The 21,947-nt window shown below is 39.6% G+C and overlaps 1 protein-coding gene across 2 annotated transcripts in view; it reads left to right on the plus strand.

The window, feature by feature from the left end:
- The window catches only part of NLGN4X (neuroligin 4 X-linked), a 303,848-nt gene that overhangs the window by 232,838 nt on the left and 49,063 nt on the right, over positions 1-21,947 (plus strand). The gene's annotated exons all lie outside the window — the stretch shown is intronic.

Below are 21,947 nucleotides of genomic sequence, written 5' to 3' on the forward strand. Positions count from 1 at the left end.
AAACTAGATGCACTGAGGTGATTTCCTAGAAAACCCAATAATTTGATGAAATAAGAATCCAGGTGGGGGATCTGAACAAAACCATAATATTCCTGGAGGACATGATTAAGAAATCTATTTTAGCCATGAATGAAGTGATCGGGGCGGGGGGGGGAACTGAAAAATAAATTTGAGGGATTTTTTTAATTGATTAACAAATCCAAAATCAAGTGGAATAATTTCCATTAGAATCACTCCAGTGTTTATCCTAGTTATAACAAGCCATTTCAATTGCAGAGTAAATAATTTTTCTGTTCTCTGTTGAAAGCTACAAGGAAACAAGAATCAATTTTATTTCATAAACCCATAATCATTCTATTTCTGGATTGTTAATCCTTCTCCAAGAGAAACAAAAAATATTTCATCTAGATTAGAAGTGTGGTTACAGGAACTTGGTTTCGGAGTGTTGATTACTGCACCCAGCTTTGGGGGACATGCCTGAATAAATCATGAGTATTTAGAGAATATTACTGAAGTTCAGAGTAGGAGTGAAGAATTACAGTTTGATATGAAGGGTGAAGTTGATGAAAAGGTTTTTTTGGGGTACTGAGACTGACTCGGCATTAACTGACATGACATGTACTCTTTGTTTCTTGATTACTGCCATACCTATTTACTGATGAGAACCTGTGAAAAGGGGACAAAGAGGGTTGTGGGGGGAGCACTCCTGGGAAAAAAATAGCAGCTTGCTATTGGTCTCTGTCTAAGGAGGCCCCAGACCCAGACTAGGGAAAGGAAGGGAGTAATAGGGGAAATTAATTCCTTGTCCTTAACTGGAGGGCTGGGAGGATGGTTGGAGACAGTTTCTGTTTGTTTATGTGCATTTAGACTTGGTAAAGAGAAACTGGTCTTTGTTTGACTGTTTTATTTTCCTGACACTGATATCAGAATTTTTGTTTTCCTTTCCCTGTCTTGTATTTGGACCTGTCTTGATGGTCTTACCTGAGCTCCCCTCTGGGTGGCTGGCAGTGTTGTTGGCCATAACCACTGGAAATGTATGTGTTTCTGAATCTACTCATAAGTCTTATCTCAAGACAAGGCTTCTTTCTCTTAGTGTTATATTTATAAATATATGGAGTCAAACTTTGCCATCAGATGGTATGTGGGCAGCTCTTATTGACTTCAAGAGTAGCTGCTTGTGCTCATCCGAAGCAGAATTTGGCCTTACATATATATATATCTTTGTACCAAAGAGCTGTTCCTGAATGACACAGGAAGGAGATTTCAAAAAATGTATTTGAATAGGCTCCCCTCTTTTGTCAGATGGTTTCTTAGTGATATTTTCTATTTAAAACTCACTCCCGTTGTTAATTGATAAGAAGAAATATTGCTTCCAGTAGGGCTGACTTACTGCAGCATGATGGTAGCGTAAGCATGCTAGCAGTGGAACAGTAGCAAGAAACAAGGAATACCTGTGAAAACAGTTAAGGTAGGAAAAGATAGGTAGGGATTGGAGGGAGATAATGTAATTGATCAAGAAAGCACAAAGAAATGTTTCCGTCTATTTATCTAGATACCCTGCTCACCTGTAATCAAAGCTTTTTTTTTTTTTTTTAAACTTGTGAGCTGCAAGATCCATTAAAAAGCTTTTCCATTTAAAAACAAACCAGTATTCACCAGTTTTGTGGCATATGAAGTTATTCAAACATGCAGTTTCTCAATTCTTTTTTTGACATCTTTATGAAGTTTGACTAAAAATAAACCTATAGAGAGGCCACAAAAATAAAGAAAACTGTTTATTTTATGTAATAAATCATATAAAAGGCATGGATGAAAAATTGCAGTTTTCTGCCTAAAATGTCTCTTGGTAGCAAGTCTATTGTTATCGTTTCCATAATCCCATATAATGCAGTAAATTTATCTGGTACCTATATGTAGGTTAGATGCTAGCAAGGAATAAAAATGAGACAAATAAATTGAATAGAGTTTATCCTGTATCACTTGTATCTAAGCTCTTCTTTCCATAGCAAAATGGCCTCATTCTGTCAATTGCAGCCGTTCCTAGCCTACTGTCAAACACACTGAATTTTATCCTTGCTTTGATAGGGTTCTTTAATGCATCCTTTCTTATCACAGAGCTGTATTGAGGGGTCTGATTTGATCTCTTGCTATTTTGATCTCTTCTGAGAAATGTGCAACGGTGGTTCATTTTATGGGAATAATAAAAATGGAAATGATGCTGCGATTTGTAATCTGCTTTCAAGTGCGTATTTTATTACAAATTGTCATTTTCCTCCAATTTTTAGGTATCCAGGCACTGTAACATCTGTTCAAAATATATAATTGACAAAAGGACCAACGTGCCAAAACAGCTTTTGGTGACATTCTGTGGGCTCTGAAATGTTATTCAGCAATACATTGTGAGAGCCCCAGCTTGTATTTTATTAGGAGACTCTGAATCTCCACCGGAAGGGAATATTTCAGATGCAGCCAAATGCTTAAACAGTGGACAACACCATTGAAACAGTATCTTCTCTGCCAGCTGTTGAATTTAAAAATTAGGTTAAAGTTTTTATTTTCATTTAACAGTTAGAAGTGTGTACACATTCCAGATTAGCATAACATTTCTACTAGAAGAACCATTTTACTGGAATCCTGCAAAGAATATCATTATTCCTTCTTTTCTCTAAAATTAAATTTAACATACAAATAATCTCACTGCAGGTCATTTCCATGTGATAGATAACCCACTGTAAATAAAATAAGAATTGATCCAAACATTTCCTTCCTGATCTAAATTAAAACTGAACAGAATCATTGTTGAGCTCTGAAAATATTTTAAAAATTAATAAATATATAAATAACAAATGAAAGTATTATAATATGTTCTAACACTCTGTGAACTTGGAGGATCGGTGAATGAAATATCTAAGACTGCTTCAAGCCCTTATATCAGTACTTCTTGTCAAAACCACTGTTAAAGACACTGGCAGCAGTAAACAAATATAGGGCTGTCTATAATTTATGTAACACTTTTTTTTTTTTTAGTGATTGTAAGGATGCACCCACCCCCTTCTAATGCTGAACAAACGTGCAAAATTAAGGACCCCCTCAGCCACCTCTTAATGTGTTAAATAATTTATGGATTATTTTTAAGTAATACAACTTTTGTGAACAGACAGAGATGAGAAAATTCTGAATCTCTTAACTAGCTAGAAAAAAAGTGGCCAGAAAAAAATAAGTGATATCTGTTCCATTGGAAATGTTGCTATGTTGACATTTTGTTTCATCCCAATCAGGATGAAAGTCAAAATTTAGAATTATTTTTTCATGAGAACTGAAATTCTGAAAAAATATTCCCTTTGGAAACATTTTTTTTTCATTTTGTCACTTTTCATTTGTTCAAATGAAATGCTTTGAAGTCCACCAGTGACAGTTTTATCTGAATGCTCATTGAATTAGTTAGGGCACAGAAGGGTGATAAAAAAGTGGTGACTGGGTAGTGAAGATAGAACTGACTGACAAATAAATAAATAAATAAATACAGGAAAACCTTAGGATGGCAGATGGTGGGAGGAGGCTTGGTTGGGTGTGAGGTGGGGAAGATGGAGGAGGGAGCCCCGTTCTACTCCCTGAGACACCTTTCGACCACATGGGAGCACTTTGCAACTGTGGTTGCCTGCCAACACTTTGAAGAAGATTCCCAGTCACAAATGCACAAAGGTGAATTTGGTCCCACCTGAGGAGGAGACACCCAGAAGTGCTGGGGTGGGGGAGGAGGAGCAACAAGTTCCCCATCCCAGAGCCACCAGCCATACTAAAATCTTCCCAATACCCCTTCTCCTTCGGATCCAGCCAAACACTCCATTCACTGTGGCTTCTTCGCTGAAACCAATACCAGAGCAGATGAGAGAAAAATCTCTGTGTAGAATTGTTCAATGAGAAGCAGACCCAGAAACATGAACAGACTCTAATGGTGTATCAGGCTATCCGCAAAAACAGTTGCTCTTTCCTTATTAGTTAGAGCAAAGCAAGTAAAAGGGCAGGGGGCATTGGAACAATTTTTATAGTGAGGGTGCTGAAAGCCATTGAACAAAACTGTGAGCCCTCAAATGCTATTATTACTTCAAGCCAGGGGATCCTGCTGCATCCCCAGCATCCCTGGTTCCAGTACCCCTGTTAAGTTGGGGGAGGTGTGTATCTTCACATGCAAGGAGACCTAATGCTCACAAATATCCTGAGCTGTGTCCTCCTCCTCCTCTTCACCAGCCATGATCTCAGTGTCTTCTACCAGGCTGGTGTCATCTGCCACACTGCACTAAAGAGTTGTTTTGAATATGCTCTGGATGGCAGGCAGGAAAGATGGGTTACAGCTAACTGATAATGCTAGCTACACATCCTTTGTCACCTGTCAGTAACAAAAAGGGTCTGAGTCAGTGAGCACCAGAATTGTATCTTGAAACTATTACTCCACCATCCTTGCTGCTGCTGCAGCAGCACACCCTACTTAATGTGGGAAGAGGAAGTGCAGACCAGTCCAGAGTCCCCCAGGCTGTGACAAAAGGATCTGTGTCTGTCTCCTTCACCCATGCTGTGTCTGTCTCCTACTCCCCTTCTGCTGCCACATCTGCTGTAGCTTTACTTCCTGGTAGTGATGGTGTCTTGAACAATCACAGGCAATGACTTCAGCCATGGTGTCAGTGGACTATTCCTTTCTCCTTGCTCCTTTCTGAGAGGAAGGATTCCATGATATTTTTTTGAAATGGGTATCTAGATATGTTGCTATCCAGTAGGGGTCCTGCTCCCTGATGCCTTGAAGATGGCAATTTCCTAGAAGAATAGACAGAATGATTCCAACCAGGACTCCCCTCCAGTGCTCTCACTCTTCATGTGTGTCAGTTCTCTTTCCATCAGGCACAGAAAGGGAATTCTTCTTGGCTGATTCCCACATCATTCTCATTGACCTGTTTTGTCATCTCATCAAAGTGCCATGGGATGCTGATTAGCTTTTTCATGAGTGACCACTGGGTGGATATAATTTGGAGGCTGGTATCTGTGTGTGCTTCCCTGGGCCCATGGGCATAAATTGCTACCGGTCCATTTCTCTGCTCTTACAGATGCCCCACTTGCTGGTAAAAGGTTCAGTTTGGTGACTACTTCCTATTTCATGAGGTGGCAGACGTGCTTTGTAAGTTTAAGTTGATGAATAATTATGCCTAGCAGTCACACAACAGTGGCATTGGCACCAACAACTCTGTGGGGGTGGTGACCTCTCTTTCTTTCTTTCTTTCTTTCTTAAAATTCTACCCTTACAGTTGCAAAAATAACATTCCAGATGTGAAGAGAGTGTTTGTTACTAAGTCTTCAGACAGACATCTCCAGTGCTTCTCCTGCTGCTCAGTGCTTTTGCAATCTTCCATTGAATGAAAACTGACCAGAGACTTGTCGATTTCTACTGCAGCTGATCAGAATCATATCAGTTTCACTCTCCTGTTACTTGAAATACTAATGTTGGTAACAGGAAAGTCATTAGAGTTGGTTGCTAGAGAAGACTCAAAAATGGGGCATGAGAAAGAGGTAAATTAGTGCAGACACTGTGTACACAGAAAGCTGAGCAAGTGGGGGCAGGAAACATACCCCAGTCTCAGCATCCAGGAAGCTGGGGAGACATAGACAAGTGGAGATCCTTCCCTCTAACTAGAAATGAGCAGATCCAGTTCTGTGGGACTTCACCCTTGCCAGGTCTCATAGGTGAGCCATGGTGGAGCATGGGTCTTCCTTGGTTTATTTGTGGTTTGCTCCTATGATTCCTATCAGAAGTAGCAACATTTTACTGGTGTATGAAATGATGCCTGTGTCATTCAAGTATACTGTGAGTAGACTGGAGAATGCTTTGGAATCCTTTGGGATAAACGGCATTATTATAATGTTATTTTTAAAATTGTTTATTTTCTTCTTCTTGTGTCTTCCAGGCCTCATGTATTTCCCCCCTTGGATATACAGTAAGGTGAAACATACTTATGTCCTCTCTGAAAAACTGCTTTTCTCCAAAGCAAATATTTACTCCTAAAAGTTTCATGTTTCACATTACACAAACCTTTCAAAATATGATTGACATTTTCGTGCAAGTGGTACAGATGTTTTTTTTTTAAAACACAGTTATATGGGAAACATACTTAATTTCTGATCTTACAACTTGTGTTTCTCAGGTTGTCTGGACATGGCTGGAGCACGAGTAGTTATGAATTGAAATTCTGTGGTCCAGATTCTTCAGTCTCCTGAGGCTACATTGTCCATTTTAACTAGCTAGTGGAGGATTCTTCCAGCTTAGTGGAATCCGCCAGTGGTATAAGATCTGTATAATGGCTGCTATGCACCGCTTGTTCCTGGCCCTGAGTAGAGGGGTATAGCAAAAGGAAATGGGGTATGCCAGATGCCACTACACCTAGGTGACCCCACATATTAGAAGAGTCCTCTGATCCATTAGCAACAGTTGCAAAATATTGCAGCCTGTAACCTTCATAGAATCTGTCCTCTGTCCTGTCTCCAGGTGAGAGGGCATTTGGCTGGATGTTCAGGTGCAGAGCACACACAATGGGAGCTAGGTTTTCAAAAGAGTTCAACGCCCATATAGGCACCTAAATAAGAGCCAGATTTTTCAAAGTGTTCATCACCCATCAGCAACTATTGTGATATGTCCAGATGTTCGGAAAGAACTGATTATTTGAAAGGCTGATTATTTTGATTCCTAATTGGGAGCTGAGATCTTTTCAAAATCTGGCCTATAGTGCACATCACACTTTTACAACTTCTAGCATCAGAACAAATAATGAAACATTGGGTGCTACGGTTTACAGTCCTCACACTGAGAATGTACTCTAATCTCTAGGTGTCCATCCCTATTACTAGTATCTGAGCACCTCACAACACCTCTGTACTGCTAACCCCATTTTAGAAATGAGAAGGTGAGTTACAGAGACTAAGTGGCCTACCTACAGTCCATGATGGAGCAAGGAATTGAACCTAAATCTCCCAAGTCTCAGACCAGCATGACTAGAACTTATTTCCTCTCTATATGTTAGATATAAGACAGGTAGGTAGGGCTGGAGGGGAGCCAAAAATGTCAAGTTCAAAAAGAATAAGTCCTTCCAAAATGTATAATAAATTTGAAATATGATTTTCATCTGATTTGTGGGAAATGTTCTCAGTAAAAACATCTTCCTGAGTAATGACTGAGAACAAGTTAAAATCCACTTAAAGTTTCGACAGACACATTTTTACATATGCATGACAATGAAAGGCTTTTACAATGTTAATGTGGCTCCAAACTGACATTGATGTTTTAGTGTATAAAACTTAGCTCTTTTCGTTCCTATGTCTTATGTAAATGGCTGTGCAGACTTTTATGAAATATAGTGTTCTACAAAATGTCACAGAACTGACTTCATTAACAGCTCTAATTTTTATATTTTTAAAGGACTAGAGTGGTACAAAATATGCATTAACTCTTTGTAAAGCTAGAGATAAGTAATAGTCAAACTTTTCCTATGGGAAAGCCCAGATTCACAGCCATTTACAAAGGTTGGTCCTGTCTTTATACAGACTAAGCATCAGTCCTTGACTTCACTGGCAGTTTGGCTTGGGTGAGGACTGCAGAATTAAGTTGTGGTGCCCCTGATCCAAATCCACTCAAGTCAGTGGAAGTCTTGCCATTGACCTGAATGGGTTTTCATTTGGGCAGGGCCACCCAGAGGGGGAGGCAAGTGGGACAATTTGCCCCAGGGCCCCCCACGAGAACATAGTATTCTATAGTATTGCAACTTTTTTTATGGAAAAGGCCCCCAAAATTGCTTTGCCCGAGGCCCCCTGAATCCTCTGGGTGGTCCTGCATTTGAAGAGGATTCTAGCCTTTTGGTTAAGGCATTGGATGAGCACTCACAACATCTGTGTTCAATTCCCAACATCCACTGACTTTCTGTGTGATCTCGGGTAATTTGCCTGGTCTCTCTGTGAGCCTCAATTCTCCATGTGTATTATGGGGACAATAATACTTCCTTTCTCCCTCTATCTTGTCTATTTAGACTCTGAGCTTCTCAGAAGAGAGATTTCTTCTTATCATGTGTTTCATAGACTTAAGGTCAAAAGGGACCATTATGGTCATCTAGGCTGACCTCCAGCACAATGCAGGCCACAGAATCTCACCCACTCACTCCTGGAACAACCCACTTACCTATGTCTGAGTTATTGAAGTCCCCAAATCGTGGTTTAAAGACCTCAAGGTGCAGAGAATTCTCCAGCAAGTAACCCTTGCCCCATGCTGCAGAAGAAGGCAAAAACCTCCAGGGCCTCTGCCAATCTGCCCTGGAGGAAAATTCCTTCCCGACCCCAAATATGGCAATCAGTTAAACCTTGAGCATGGGGGTAAGACTCTCCAGCCAGCACCCAGGAAAGAATTCTCTGTGGTAACTCAGATCTTATCCCATCTAACATCCCATCACAGACCATTGGAAATATTTACCTGATAATAATCAAAGATCAATTAATAGCCAAAATTAGGCTATCCCATCATACCATCCCCTCCATAAACTTATCAAGCTTAGTCTTGAAGCCAGATATGTCTTTTTCCCCCACTACTCCCCTTGGAAGGCTGTTCCAGAACTTCAACATCCTCTATGTGAAAACCTTCTTCTAATTTCAAGTCTAAATCTAGTGTCCAGTTATAGACTCCATTGTTCTTGTGATCCAATTGTACTAACTTAAATAATTCCTCTCTCCCTCCCTAATATTATATACCTAGCGTAATATTTATCCCCTGAATATTTAGAGACGCATCATTCCACCCCCTCAGCACTCTTCTTGTTAGGCTATAAACAAGCCAACGGCTTCAGTTCCATATTCAGATAGACAGGTTTCGCATCCCTTGGGTCCATCCTAGTTAGCCCCTCTCCCTGTCCTTTCGTTTTAATTCATCCTTCTTAACATGGGATATCAGAAACGCACACAGTATCCAGATTGAGGTCTCCACGTGCCTTAGTGAGTGAGACGAGAATGCGACTAATATCTCCTTATCTACGTCTAGAATACCACGCCTTGATGCATCCTAAAACCGCATTACTTTTAAACGCCATATCCACATGGCGGCTCATAGTCATTCCTGTGCATCAGACCAATATCCAAGTGCTGTCTCCTCCTCTATACTTCAACAACTGATGACCTCCCTAGCCTTAATAACAATAATTCTTGTTATTACACCTAATGCATGACTTGCACTTTTCACTAATTCATAGATTCTACCAATCCTTACGTATTCCAGATTTTTTTTTTTTTTTTCAGGTCACTTCCACTCTCCCTTAGGATATCTCACTTTCCTAGTCTAGCCTGTTACTCCTCACCAGCTGAATCTGTGTCATCGCATATACCTCCAGCTTCGTGCATCCGTGCAACTTTACGCTCCTTCCGCACTTTTTGAGCCCTAGGCCAGATATTAAAAAGATATATAATAAGATTGGTACATCCAAACTGATCTTGCCTAGGTACTCCACAAGTAACCTCCTTCCAGCCTGACAGTTCACCTTTCAGTTTGACTGTAGTCTCCCTTTAGCAGTCCTTATCCACCTTTCAATTTCAATTATCCCCATCTTTTCCAATTTAAACTATCATTCCCCATTGGCTAACCGTAATCCAAAGTCCTTACTGAAATCCGAGTAAAGATCCACTGCTTTCCCTTTTCTAAAAATCTGTCACTTTCTCAAAGAAGTGAGATCAGGATTGGATTTTGGCACGAACTCTAACTTTGTTAACCTAATCGTGTTTTGGCATAATTACCAATTGACCTCAAATGTCCTAACAACTTATCTCCGTCAATTTTTTCCAAGACACTTGATACTACAGATGTACAACTAACAGTCTTTAGTTCTTCGATACGTCTTTCTTTCTTAAAAATAGGAACCTAGAATTAGCAATCTCCGAGATGTACAGATACAACCCCTCGTTTTTTACGTATTCATAAAATTCTGCTAATGGGTCGCTCTCTAAATGTATGCACACTCATTCTATTAATATTCTGATGAAAGTTAACTGGCCCTCCGGTATTCATTCCCTTAACGCTGTGTTGATGATTATGGCTTCACCTACGGATGAAATCGATAATTGCCTCCATTTTCCTCATTCCCAATTGTTGCTCATCATATATCCATAATAGCGTCTTGCATTAGCCTCATTAAAGACTGAGCAAAGCTAAATATTTAGTATATGGGCCCTACCCTAGAATATATTCTAAACCTCAACTCCATCCTCAGTGTTGCGGGTCTCCACTCTTTTCTTTTTTTTGATTTTCTTTCTTGTTTTATAATGACTAATCATAACCTTTACTATTGGTCTAATTCACTTTGCAAGCCTCCAATCCTCTACATGTGGCTTTTGCCTTCGATGCACACTTATCCACATCGTTCTCGACTCTCAATGAGGTAGCTTCCTCCTGCTAACCCTTCAATGTCTTACCTTCATCTTGTCGACTATCTGCTTGTTCTCTCATAATCACTACTCTGAAATGCCGTGCTAACAATTCCGTGAGTCTACTAATGTCTTGCTGTATGAATTTTCTTCCCCTTATTTGGATGCAGACTATCTGATAGTTTCTTGCAACTTTCGATATAAGTAATCAGCCTCTCTCCGCCTGCAATCAGTCCAATTCCGCATCCAATCCACTTCCCACACATATTCTCCAGTTCTTAAATTCACCCTTTGTGAAAAAATTAAAACCCTAATGTTTCACAATCTAATGTTGAACTGAATTGCTCATATCACTGAACCAAGTTTCCCCTACTGATCACCATTCATTGAGCTCTTCAACTAACCCAAAACCAAATCTAAAATGTCCTCCTCTTCTATGTCATTCAATACTGTGAAGGTAATCAATCAGCCTTATAGCATTCAGAAAAAATCTGAGCCCTGTATTTATTATTTAACTAAACTGTTCTCCAGTCTATATCTGAGTCTAAAGTCTCCCCATTGACCACACAAATTACCCATTAGTGTACTCATTTTAAAGACATTAAGAGCTCTATCCATGATCCAAACAGTTCCGTGGAGTCTGTCAGCACACCCCAGCACTATCTCAGGAGAGCTCTAGTATGCATTTTCGCCCAAATGGGATTTTTCCCAGCACTCTGATCTTATCCTTCCATCCTCTTCTATGTTTCTTTACAAGTTAACCTCATCATTGATTTACAATGTACTCCACCAACTTGCCTTTATGTCCTCTTACGCTAAAACAGCACGAGCCTCAATACTGTACTCCCAGTACAGACTACTATTCCACCATGTTTCTGTTATCCCTGTAATATCCGGTTTCACTTCCTGCTCCAGTAGCTGTAGTTCCTCCATTTTGTTACCTAGACTTCTCGCATTAGTGTACAAACACCTTAATTTTTGCTGTTTGGCTTCACTGACATTCTTTACCCGATTAGGCACAGACATCCTACCACCAGTATCACGTATTATAATGGTATCTACACTACCCTTCCTCCTTATGTCCATTCTCCTACCCATGGCTGTATCCTTTCTTTCTTTATTTTCTTCCCTCTCAATGTTAAATTCCTGCATGGAGATTACCTGAACATCTCCCAACCATCTCCCCCAAATTCCTAGTTTAAAGCTCTCTTAATCAGTTGTGCCAGCCTCCATCATAGAAGTCTATTTCCCTCCTTACTCAGGTGAAGTCCATACTGAGAGAACAGTCCTCTGTCCATGAATGCTTCCCAGTGGCCACACATCCCAAAGCCCTCCTTATAGCACCACTAACTGAGCCATCTGTTGATCACCATAATTTTGTCACACCTTTGTTGCCCTTCTCTAGGAACAGGCAAAATCTCACTGAAGATCACCTGAGCCTTGATTTCCTTAAGCGTCGTGTCTTTCCTTAAGTGTTTGTACAGTGCCTAGCCCACAGGGGCCTAGATCACAATTGTGGTACAACTGTTGCACGTAACAATAATAAATAAAATGTAACCTGTGTTTGAAGATATTCAAAATGGGGGGAAAGAAGTGAAAGTAACATATCCCTTTCCTGCCCCAATAATTAAGGTCCATAATCATTGTTACTCTGTAATGTTTTATCTATCTATCTATCTATCTATCTATCTATCATTTTAAACTGTCAGAAGTGAGAAATAGGTTATGGCATAACCCCCTGTTCTTCACATATTCTTTCTCTATGTCTGTCAGAATTTAGCCCATTATTTGTGACACCAGATTATCTGCATTATCAAATCGTCTACTTTATTTTCCAGCACTATGTCATGTTACTTACACTTTGGTACTTAATTGAATTCCCTGTTGGATTTCTTTTTCCTTTTCTAGGCTTTCATGCCTTTATTTTGGATTTGATTGTCACATTGCTCCCTTGCATGACTTAATGAGGAAGGTTCCCTTTGCGTGGCATTGCTGAGCTTGTGACTTCATCGCTGAGGGGGAGTACTGGGGTAATGTTACTACACTTTTCAAGCAAGAGCATGGGAGGAAAAAGGAGTGGGAGGAGCTAAGGCTCTGCCCTCCTATTCCTAGCCAACTTTGTTTGGTTTACTAGGTAAATGGGGAAGACGGGAAAGTAACTTCTCCAAGAAAAGTGATGAAGTATCTCACTTCTTCAGAACAAGGGTGGAGCAGGGTAGGAATCACAACTCAGTCACAATTCAGTTCTTGGTCTGTTGCTTGAGCAGTGAAACTATGCAGCGCCTTTACTTAAAGTAGATTGTAATGCTGCAATCTATGGCACCACTTTAGGTCAGCATTTAAGAACAAATCTAATTTAAGTGCTTTCCTGAATCAGTCCTGGATCTGTATAGTCTGATAAGATATACTGTGGAATTATCAAGCTATTATGTTCCATGTCTTTACAGTCTAGTGGAACAGAGTATTTACTACTCTTCCCAAAGAATATCCCTAATATACAGCTTGTTGTGCCACTCAGAGTATTTATGCCAATTAAAAAAATAAAACGCTAATAATCCATTCTTTGATTTTCAAAGTTTGGCAAGCATAATTGACACTGTGATTATGAGGTGTCTTTTCTTTTAAGATGGTTGAATGAGTGTTCCTCATTAATTACTGTTCCTCTGCAGCTGGGACTTAAAACTGGATTTCTCAATGCTATTTCCTCCTGCTTCTGAGTGGAACATACGTATAAAGCAGCTCCTTCTTGTGTTCATCATCTCAGTGCTGTAGAAACTTGATAGAACACAGGTAGTTCAATGGGGTTTAATCAGCTGGTGGTAGTGGAACCCTGCTGCAGAGCCACTGGCACCTTTATAATACAGTGATCACTCTGTCCTACTCCATTTTACTTTTTACTTGCTTTCATTTGCATTGCACATCTGTCATGGTATAATTCCCCACTCTGAAACTTAGGCCAGGTCTACACTGCGACTTTAAATCGGTTTAATGGCCGATATACCGATTTAACGCTGTATCCGTTCACACGACGTCGTCATAATGATCGAGTTAATACGGTGCCTTAAATCGATTCGGAAACTGCCCCAGAACGAGAGGAGTAGCGCTAAATTTTCGATAGTGAATAACTCGGATTTAGGTTCACGTGTGACGGTAAATTCGAACGTTATTGGCCGCCGGGGCATCCCAGAAGATGCAGCACTGACCGCGGTCTTGGAACAGCCAATCTGAATCGATGTCCAGCGGCAGTAATCGTAAACAGGAAAAGCCCCGCGAACTTTTGAAATTACATTCCTGCTTCCCATTCAGCGTGGAGCGCTGAATACACGGCTGGAATGCAGTTGAGAAATCGAAAAAAAGAGCTCCAGCATAAGATCCGACGGGAGATACTAGGATCCTGATCGCGCTGTATGGGAGACAAATCTGTTGTATGCAGCTCCGTTACAGAAACAGAATGCCAAGCGTTGAAATAAAAACTTCCAGGAATACCACACGCTGTGTGACAAGCGTATACGTGGTAAGTCCATGAGACTCAATTTGGATGCTCATGAATGGGAGGGAGGGGGTACTGAGACTGCCACTATCCCACAGTCCACAGCAGTCCTCTGAATTAATTATTGCATTCTTTGTGCTGAGCTCCCAATGTCTGTAGGTTCAACACAGTGTCTGGCGTGGTTCAGGGAACAGCTCCTCAGTTATCCCTCCACCACCAAGTTGAAAAAAAAAGGGAAAGATTGCTGCTATGGCGTTTGCTCAATGCCTCCGCGAAAAGGCGCCAAAGGTTGTCTTGCTGCTTCACAAGGGAGGGGTGAGGCTGTACCAGCACCACCCGGGCAGTGTTCTGCCCATCAGGCACTGTGCTCTCACCCGGAGTGGAACTATGGATAGCTGAAGGAACAGCTACCCACAGTGCACCGCTCTCTGAAATCGACTGGTAGCTTCGGACCATGGACGCAACACAATCGATTTCGGATCCACTGTGGACGGCGCTAAACGATTTTATTAGATCTTTTGTAAAATACGGTTTTAAGCTAATTCGAAAGTAACGTGTGCAGTGTAACGTACCCTTAGCGTCAAAGATGGGAGTACCACATGACCTCCTCTAAGCGCAATTACCAGCAGTACGTGTAGCACTGCCATCACCAGGATTCCAGTGCCTGGTACCTCTGTCCCCCCAAACCCTTGCCCCGGGAACCCCAAGACCCAGATCCTCTGGATCTTAACACAGGAAAGCAACCCTTCCCCCACCGTTGCCTCTCCCAGGCTTCCCCTCCCTGGGTTCCCCTGGAAGATACTGTGATTCAACTCCTTGAATCACAAAACAGAGAGGAAATCACCTTCCCTCCTCCTTCTCCCTCCCTCTCCCAGACTCTCACCTAGAAGAAAGTAATCTAACACAGAGAGAAATTACCTTTCTCTCCCCCTTCCCTCCTTCTCCTCCACCAAGTCCCTGGTGGGTCCAGACGCAGTCCCTGGGGTCTCACCGAGAAAAAAAAAAATCAGGTTCTATACAAGAAAACTTTAAATTAAAGAGAGAAAACAGTAAAATAATCTTTGTAATTAAGATGGATTGAGGTACAAGGTTTTTCAGCTATAGACACAGGAATACTCTCCCAGCCTAATATATACAAGTACAAATAATCCTTTCGAGCAAAACAAATTGAACCCTTCCAGCCAATGCTCATTGCAAAAAGAACAAACTAAGCCTAACTTGCCTTATCTATCTAATACTTACTATTAAACTTATAAGAGTCTGTACGGAAGATTGGAGAGAAACCGGGTTGCAAGTCCGGTCACTCTCAGAACCCGAGAAGAGAACTAACAAGCCAAAAACTAACATGCACACAAAGCCTTCCCTCTCTCAAGATTTGAAAGTATCCTGTCCCCTGATTGGTCCTCTGATCAGGTGACAGCCAGGCTTACTGAACTTGTTAACCCTTTACAGTCAAAAGAGATATAAAGTACTTCTGTTCTATGAACTCCTACTATCTGTTTATGACAACATCTCACACATTTTTCTTGATATATATATTCAACACTTTTGAATACATCGCTTCCTGAAATAGAGATCTTGAGGGCTTAAGTGCATAGTCCTCAAAATGTCCTTCTGAGCAACCTTGAACATTCAAGTTTTTGGTTCTTTAAATATGGGTATGCACATTTAGAGACCGCTTTTGATCATGGTCCTCTTAATGTCTTGTGACAAGATACATTACAATATTACAGTGTAATAAAGCTATATTTAAACTTGTCCTATCAAACTGATCACTCATACAAAAAAAACAAACAAACTAAGGATGGAAAGCACTGTGTGCCCATTAATACCTCCCCCCTCACGCTATTATCAGAGGAACCATGCTTTCTTTTATTTCTTTTTACTAGATTATATTATAGGCTGGAGGCACTTCCCTCTACCCAATTTTCCTTAAATACATCCCTTATACTGATTGCTTTCTTCAGGATTTCATTCCAATATGCCTTTATGAGAGAGATCTTTTCTGTTATCTATCCAAAAGAATTCCCTCTCAACTTCCAGTCGTGGCCATGCATAATGCTGTATCCTCACTGTCTGAGATGGCTCTTCCTACAACTTTTGAAGAGACAAGGCAGAGAAACAGATCTTCAGAGTGCTATTACTTCTAAAATTTATATATAAAATAGGTTATAACAAAATTAAATATGATTAATAAACAGTTTCACTTTCTTCCTGTAGATTTTTAAAGTATTTTGTTTTCAGAAATTACCAAATAGCTCCTTAAATCTTCCAGAGCAAAAGTATTTTTAAAGAAAAAACAAACTATTAATTAGAATAATAATAAAAAAAAAACTTAAGTCATCTTGTGTAAAAATAAATAAATAAAGATAAAACTGCAGGATATTCACATCCTGATTCTCATTTCCTCTTGGGCACCAAAGCAGTGTGACAGGCTTGCTATAGTCAGCCCCTATGATGCTCGCTCTTTCTCTCTCTCTCTCTCTCTCTCTCTCTCCCCCAAAAGAACTATAATTTCCTGTTCCTTAGATTTCAGAAAAGAAAGCAGTAACAACAACATCCTACCACTTTGGCATATCAGAGTTATCTGAAAAGCATTATTAATAATAAACAAAGCTAACAACAAAACAGTGCAATCCATCATGATCAGCTATTACTGGGAAGAAATCCTTAGTCTGATGATCACAGAACAAAATCTTATTGCCATTTTATCTAATCTAATTTTAGCATGACTCATAATGGACAAGCAGAGGTTTATGGTCTGATCTTGAAACAGGTTATCATTAATAATAATATTACAATCAGGAAAACTGTATATTTAAAAGGTGGAGGAATTGGAAGAAGACTTTTTGAGAATATGAGTAAACCTAAGAGATATGAATGGGAGGTTCAAAATCAGGAAGAGAATATCACAAACCAGAAATATTTTCTATTATTTTATTTCTAGTTTCGTTAATAGGAAAACCTAGCAATGTGTCTTAGGGTTTTATGATGGCACCCACCAATGTTCTACCTAAACTAGAAATATTGACAAAGTTGCAAAGTTTGCCAGTGCTTCAAGTTTTCTGTGTAGTATTGCATTGTCTTTAATCAGTAATCCTGTTAGTCATTTTGTTCCCTTTATTTGTTCTTGCGACACAGCCAGGTTATTACTATATTTTTTTCTGAGCTTTATGAAGAGACACACTTTACAATCAGATTAATCATATAAATTTTGAAAAAAAAATAAATTACATTAAAAACAGTAACTAGAGACATCATAGAAGCAGCAATGGTCACTATAGATTGAGAGAAAAAAATCTTTTTCAGTAGATTGCATGGCATTTTTAAGAGAAATCAATACGGTTATATGCACAGTTGTCTATTACGAGAATGAAAACTTCCTCCTCGCGTATTCTATTTCCATTTTCATCACTGACAAGTGGGAGGTACACATTTTTGTTTCTTCTTTCCCTTCCCTTCCTTACTTTGTCATCACCTCTTGGGGTTAACATTAGAAGGAAAGAGAGAGGTGAAAGAGACCACCTTAAAAAGAAATTAAAACCGATAGATAAAGTTTAAAATTGTCTGAAAGAAATTGTACATAAAATATTATGCTTCCACTTCCCTTTTTTCTCATTGTTCTGTCTGGAGCTTAACAGCAAGTACGGAACTAAAAATACTATAATAATAAATACATGTGGTAACGAAAGTGTAATTTTATTGCTAGTGGAGAGGAGAGTTCTAATTATTCATTTGCTTGGTACACACACACATGCATGAACACAGAGCAATCTCTGAAATGTCAAGTCTTCATAGGACATCACAAACATGCTTTTCTGATATTGCTTGAAAAAAAAATCATTATTCCCAATGGAATTTTATTACTTTTGGTAATACTAGACCTTCAGGATTTCATGGTTACTTGGCTTCTCCAGTTTTTGCTTCATCTCTATCCCTTCCTGATGACTCCATAGTTGAGGGTTGCAGGTGGCTTTTTTTACTTGTGCTTCCTATCTGGAACTTTCACCCTTTTGGACATATTGAGCTAATTCTCTATCAATATCTGATTAGGTTTCTTTTTCTGTTTTGTTTGTTTACCCTTTAATTCACATAATATCATCTCTCTGAGCAGCTTTTTCTGATATTGGATGAAACAAGGTGTGTTGAGGTGATCTTCCTGGTAGGTCTGATTACTTTTTGGAGGAACAGTACTTCTTCCCTCCCTGAGTGCTGGAGTTTGACACATTCACCGCTGTTGGGGGAACTATTTCCCCTGCAATACTGAACACCAGTTCTGACTGGAGAAGACAATCTTATTTTCATGTCACTTAGCTTTAAACTAATAAGAAAAAAATCCTCTAGTGCAAACTGCATTAAAGTCTGATATTTTTAAATAAAGCATACAACTACTGGATTTTATACCAAGGAAATGGATCGTACAGGAAGTGCAGGCTATAGTAGGCCCTAATCTTGCAACTACCAATGTACATGAGTACGCCCATTGATATCAGGGGACCTTACATATGCAAAGTTATTCAGATGCATCAATTTTTTTTAAATTGGGCATTTAGAGCATACCTGGCTAAAAAGCATGTTGTCTTAAGCCACATTAGTTTAGTAAAGTTAGAATAATTCTTCCTTTCAACATTTTCCTTTCATTTTCTGCAAGATGGCTGTGAACCAGTGAGTCGGTGTTTTTTTGTTCATTTTTTGCTTTGTTTCAGTTTGATTTCTTTGCATTCTCATGGCAATTTCCTCCTTATAAATATCTTAAAGTTTAATTTATAGGCAGACATATGCATATGCATATGCCATTGTGCTTGGTAAAAAAAGACATATTAGGCTGCTCTATGCTTTTACCTTAGAATTTAATAACAAGATACTTCAAATGATATATATAGCTGTGTTGTTGTTTTCCCGTTGTTCACTTCATGGTGTGTGTATATCCTTTGCCCCACTACAATGGCTTAGCTAAAATTCTACTTAAAATGCAGATTTGGACTGTATGTTCTTATTCAGTGGTTCACATCTGTGGTTTAGTTAGTTATGGTCGTCAGGATTTCATATTGTATGACAGAGATTTTAGTGTTTATTCTTGTTTCTTAATTCTTTCTCAAATTTTGTTTTGAGGAAGTGCTCATTCATATGTAGAATATGTTTAGTTTGTTTCCTGTCTTGAGGCTGTGACTTGATTAGGAGAGAATGCAAACACAAATGTTCATGTCAGAGTGGTAGAGTACTTGGATTTCCACTTCCTGTATTTGTGTTACTTAAAATGACATTTTTTTCTTTACAAAAAACTTGATTTTTTTAAAAATTAGATAGTCACCATTTATAGCCTATATAAAACAAAAAGTTTTTTGAATATGTTATAAGCTTATTCCTTACAATTTTTCCACTATATTTTAGCAAATTCTTTATTTTGTCTGAATTCTAATCACTTCGTATTAAAGTAATATTCTTCTGTAATCATGAATGTCACAAACAGCATAAATAGGTTACATTCTCCTGCCACATGCAAGGCTGGGATACATGTAAAACAAATACATTTAGCTACATAAAAAATCATAAATACAAAAAAAATCACAAATTGCAAGCTTTGCACAGTACTTTACAGTTTTGTTTTGTTTTTCATTTGAAGAGATGCTATTGGTTCCTGTTGTTGCAATATACATGAAAGCTCGTACATCACCCTTCTTAAAGATTTTCTGAGAAGCTCACCGTTTTCTGAAAGTGTTGATTTAATGTTATAGAGGAGACTAGCTGAATGACTGTCTTAATACCAACAACACAGAATTAGATGAAGGATTAGATTGTTCCCTAGTTGCTCCGCAGGTGCTCAAAAGCGGAGGAGGGGGAGGGGTTGGAGGCACAAGGAGCTCCCTCTTTGTGCCTTAAATAGCAGCAATGCACATTCACTGTCATTGTGCCCCTCTGCTTTCACTGAGATGAGTGGGATTCAGGGAGAAGAATATCTCCTAGTGCCTAACCCTCCAATGTAGTAGTTACTGGTGTGTATGGAAACAAGAATATCGACCAGGAAAGATACTCTATATAAATATATCAGGGGGATTAACATTAGGGAGGGAGAGGAATTATTTAAGTTTAGTACTAATGTAGGCACAAGGACGAATGGGTACAAACTGGATATTACGAAGTTTAGACTTGAAATTAGACGAAGGTTTCTAACCATTAGGGGAGTGAAGTTCTGGAACAGCCGTCCGAGGGAAGGAGAAGGGGGCAAAGAGAACTATCTGGCTTTAAAGTTAAGCTGATGTCTAATAGAGGGGATGTTAGTGATGGCGATAGTTTCGAATTTGGGCATTGTGACTGGCTATACGGCGATAGTCTGCCTCAAGTCTGTGAGGGCGATGTTGGATGGCGATGCGGAACTGAGTACCTGCAAGAATTCTTTCTTGGGTGCTAGGCTGGTGATCTTCCCACTGCGCAGGGTTTGCTGATCGCCTATTTGGGTCGGTGCAAGGATTTTCCCCCGAGGGCGATGGCAGAGGCCTGGAGGTTTCTCCGCTTCCTCTCGCAGCGTGGGCTGGGTCGTGATGGGGATTTCTGCAGCTTGAGGTCTCAAATCACACTTTGAGGATTTCAATAACTCAGTCATGGGTTAGGGGTTGTTATAAATGTGTATGGGTAGGGTTTTGTGGCCTGCCTTGTGCAGGAGGTCAGACTAGATGATCATATTGGTCCTTTCTGACCTATGAGTCTATGAGTCTATGAGTCTATGTGGATACAAAAGAAAGGAGTCAAATTCTAATGTACAAACAGCATGGAAAGGAGAAGTATAATTCCCTTCCTTACAGGAAAAGATGCTTCCAATGCACCACAGAGTTTAAATCTTTACTAAAAGGATTGATTACAATGAGTGGTTTCATGGCATATTTAATTCTGGCTCTAACAGAGTGTTAAAGGTCCCCTATAATGAGTACTTTGTATTCTCATGGTTAGCTATGCCATTTCCCTAATCTTGAAAATCATGGGCCTTCTTTAGTGGGTGTGGAGATGAAATAATTGCTCCTCTTGGCCAGCATACTAGGGATTAAACTGAGGACTTCCAGTGCTAAAAGCATGAGCTGCTACAGCTTGAGCTGAAGAGCTCTGCAATTGGGCACTATAACAACTCATATCCTCTGCTGAGTGACACAGAGATTATGTTTTCCAATGTGCATTACTTTGCATTTATGAATACTGAATTTCATCTGTCATTTAGTTTCCCAGTCACCCAGATTTGCGAGGCCCCTATGTAAGTCTTTGCAGTCTGCTTTGGATTTAACTATCTTGAGTAGTTTTGTATCATCTGCAAATTTTGCCACCTCACTGTTTATACCTTTTTCCAGATTATTTATGAATATGTTGAATAGGACTGGTCCCAGCACACATCCCTGGGGGACGCCACTATTTACATCTCCATTCTGAAAACTGGCCATTTATTTCTACCCTTTTTTTCCTATCTTTTAACCAGTTACCAATCCATGAGCACATCTTCTCTTTTATCCCCTGACACCTTACTTTGCTTAAGAGCCTGTGGTGAGGGACCTAGTCAAAGTACACTATATCCACTGAATCCCCCTTTTCCACATGCTTGTTGACCCCCTCAGAGAGTTCTAGGAGATTGATGAGGCATGATTTCCCTTTACAAAAACCATATTGACTCTTCCTCAAAAACTTATGTTAATCTATGTGTCAGACAATTTTTGTCTTTGATATAGTTTCAACCAGTTTGCCTGGTACTGAAGTCAGGCTTATCAGCCTGTAATTGCTGGGATCACTTCAGGTCCCCTTTTTAAAAATTGGCATCACATTAGGTATTCTCCAGTCATTTGATACAAAAGCTGATTTAAATGATAGGTTACAAACTACAGTTAATAGTTCTGCAATTTCACGTTTGAGTTCCTTCAGACCTCTTGGGTGAATGCCATCTGGTCCCGGTGACTTATTACTGTTTAGTTTATCATTTTTTTCCAAAACCTCCTCTAATGACACCTCAATCTAGGACAGTTCCTCAGATTTGTCACCTAAAATGAATGGT

The sequence above is a fragment of the Chelonoidis abingdonii genome, chromosome 1 (assembly GCF_003597395.2).
Source record: "Chelonoidis abingdonii isolate Lonesome George chromosome 1, CheloAbing_2.0, whole genome shotgun sequence".
In the NCBI taxonomy this organism is placed as follows: Eukaryota; Metazoa; Chordata; order Testudines; family Testudinidae; genus Chelonoidis; species Chelonoidis abingdonii.